This window comes from Manacus vitellinus, unplaced genomic scaffold (genome assembly GCF_001715985.3).
Source record: "Manacus vitellinus isolate BGI_N305 unplaced genomic scaffold, ASM171598v3 ctg7180002429063_pilon, whole genome shotgun sequence".
NCBI classification, from domain to species: Eukaryota; Metazoa; Chordata; class Aves; order Passeriformes; family Pipridae; genus Manacus; species Manacus vitellinus.
In genome coordinates, this window is record NW_021937939.1 from 1225 (window position 1) to 4171 (window position 2947).

A 2947-nucleotide genomic window follows, 5' to 3' on the forward strand; every position below is an offset into this window, starting at 1 on the left:
CCTCAAATTGAAAGGTTTGACCCTAAAATGGAGGGTTTTGACCCCAAAATGGGGGATTTTGACCCCCAAAAATGGGGTTTAACACAAAAAGGGGGGTTTAGACCCCAAAATGGAGGGGTTTGGCCCCAAAATTGAGGGGTTCTGACCCCAAAATTGAGAGGTTTGACCCTAAAATGGAGGGTTTAGACCCCAAATTGGGGGATTCTGACCCCAAAAAATGGTGTTTAACCCAAAAAGGGGGGTTTTGACCCCAAAATCGAGGGGTTTGACCCTAAAATTGAGGGGTTCTGACCCCAAAATTGAGGGGTTATGACCTCAAATTGAAAGGTTTGACCCCAAAATCGAGGGGTTTGACCCCAAAATTGAGGGGTTCTGACCCCAAAATCGAAAGGTTTGACCCCAAAATGGGGGATTTTGACCCCAAAAAATGGGGTTTAACCCAAAAAGGGGGGTTTTGACCCCAGAATGGAGGGTTTTGACCCCAAAATCGAGGGGTTCTGACCCCAAAATAAAGGGGTTATGACCTCAAATTGAAAGGTTTGACCCTAAAATGGAGGGTTTAGACCCCAAAATGGGGGATTTTGACCCAAAAAAATGGGGTTTGACACAAAAAAGGGGGGGTTTGACCCCAAAATCGAGGGGGTTGACCCCAAAATTGAGGGGTTCTGACCCCAAAATCGAAAGTTTTGACACCAAAAAATGGGGTTTGACCCCAAAATGAGGGGTTTGACCCCAAAATCGAGGGTTTTGACCCCAAAACGGGGCCGGGGGAGGGCACAAAAAAGTCCTTTTCTGCCCAATTTGGTGGGTCGGGGTCGGTGGGAGGGGCTTGCGGTGGCCACGCCCCCTCCCCGCCCCCTCATTAACATAATTAATTGTTTTTGCATGTGCTGAAAAGGCCCCCGGGACCAGGGACCGCGGCATGACCCCGGTAATTAAGGGGGGTAATTAGGGGCTAATTAAGGGGGTCGGGGGTTCAAAGGGTTAATTAGGGGTTAATTGGGGGCTTAATTAGAGGTAATTAAGGGAAGGAGGGTGTTGGGAGCTGAGGGGTGTTAATTGTGGGTTGATTGAGGTAATGGGATTAATGAGGTAATTAAAGATATGAGGGTTAATTAATGAATTAAGGGGGAATATTGGGGCTAACGGAGGTTAATTAGGGATTAATTAGGCTATAAATAGCTTTTAGTGATTAATTAAACTGCTAATTTAGTGTTAATTAGAGGATTAATTGGGTTGAAGGGGTTTCATTGGTTAATTGGTTGGTTAATTAAGGGGTTAATAGGGATTAATTGGGCTATAAAGAGATTTTGTTGGTTAATTGGGCTGATAATTTGGTGTTAATTAAAGGGGTTAATAAAGATCTATTGGGCTGATAATTTAGTGGTAATTAAGGGGTTAATAAGGATCAATTTAAGTGGTTATTTGGTGTTAATTAAAGATGTTAATAAGGGTTAATTTGGTTGATAATTTAGTGGTAATTAAAGGTGTTAATAAGGATTAATTGGGCTGAAAATTTAGTGTTCATTAAGGGATTAATAAGGAATAATTGGGCTGATAATTCATTGTTAATTAAAGGTGTTAATAAGGATTAACAGTGATGATATTTTAATCAGGAGAAATCAGGGGGAGTAATTAAGGGTGAATAATTAGGATAAAGAAGGGGGGGAGGATGATAATGAGGCCACACCCGGGGGTGAGACCATTGAGAGGGTTAATTAGCATTAATTAGCGCTAATTAAGGACTTAATTAACCCCCCCAGGCGAGCAGGACAACTCGGACAACAACACGATCTTCGTGCAGGGGCTGGGCGAGAACGTCACCATCGAGTCCGTGGCCGACTACTTCAAACAGATCGGCATCATCAAGGTACACGCGTGCCCTTGGCGTGTTCGGGGTCCCTGGCGGGTCACCGCGTGTGCTTGGCGTGTGTTCTGGGTCCTCGGTGTGTCACCGCGTGTGCTTGGCGTGTTCGGGGTCCCTGGCGTGTCACCACGTGTCCTTGGTGTGTCAGCACGTGTGATTGATGTGTTCTGAGTCCTTGGTGTGTCACTGCGTGTGCTTGGCATGTTATCACCTGTGCTTGGTGCGTTCTGAGTCCTGGGTGTGTCGTTGTATGTCCTTGGTGTGTCACTCTGTGTGCTTGGCATGTTGTCGCCTTTGCTTGGCGTGTTCCTGTGGCCTTGGTGTGTCACCACATGTCCTTGGTGTGTAAGCACATGTGCCTGGCGTGTTCCCAGTCCTGGGTGTGCTACCATGTGTGCTTGGTGTGTTCTGAGTCCTGAGTATGTCTCCACCTGTGCTTGGTGTGTTCTGAGCCCTTGGCATGTTACAACATGTGCTTGGTGTGTTCTGAATCCCGGGTGTGTCACTGCGTGTGCTCGGCATGTTTTGAGTCCTTGGTGTGTCATCACATGGCTTTGCTGTGTTCCTGGGTGTCCTGCCCCCCTTTTACCCTTGGCATGACCGTGGCATGACCTTGGCGTGTTGTCCCGTGTGGCAGACCAACAAGAAGACGGGGCAGCCCATGATCAACCTGTACACGGACCGCGAGACCGGGAAGCTCAAGGGCGAGGCCACCGTGTCCTTCGACGACCCGCCCTCGGCCAAGGCGGCCATCGACTGGTTCGACGGTGGGGACACCAAAATTCACCTTTTTCGACCCAAAAATCACCTTTTTCACCCCAAAAATCATCTTTGGAACCCCAAAAATCACCTTTTTCACCCCCAAAACCCCCTTTTTCACCCCAAAAATCACCTTTTTCACCCCAAAAAACCCTTTGGCACCCCAAAAATCATGTTTTTCGCCTCAAAAATCCCCTTTTTCACCTCAGAAATCCCCTTTTTCACCCCAAAAATCACCTTTTTCGTCCCAAAAATCCCCTTTTCAGCCGCCTCGGCCAAGGCGGCCATCGACTGGTTCGACGGTGGGGACAACAAAAACAC

General features: G+C 47.5%; 1 long non-coding RNA gene across 1 annotated transcript; it reads left to right on the plus strand.

Moving 5' to 3' along the window:
• The first annotated feature begins 833 nt into the window (after window positions 1-833).
• Window positions 834-2629, plus strand: LOC115308052. The gene is made up of 3 exons (XR_003916411.1): window positions 834-931; window positions 1764-1870; window positions 2505-2629. It is a non-coding gene; the product is annotated as an uncharacterized LOC115308052 (long non-coding RNA).
• Window positions 2630-2947: the final 318 nt, after the last annotated feature.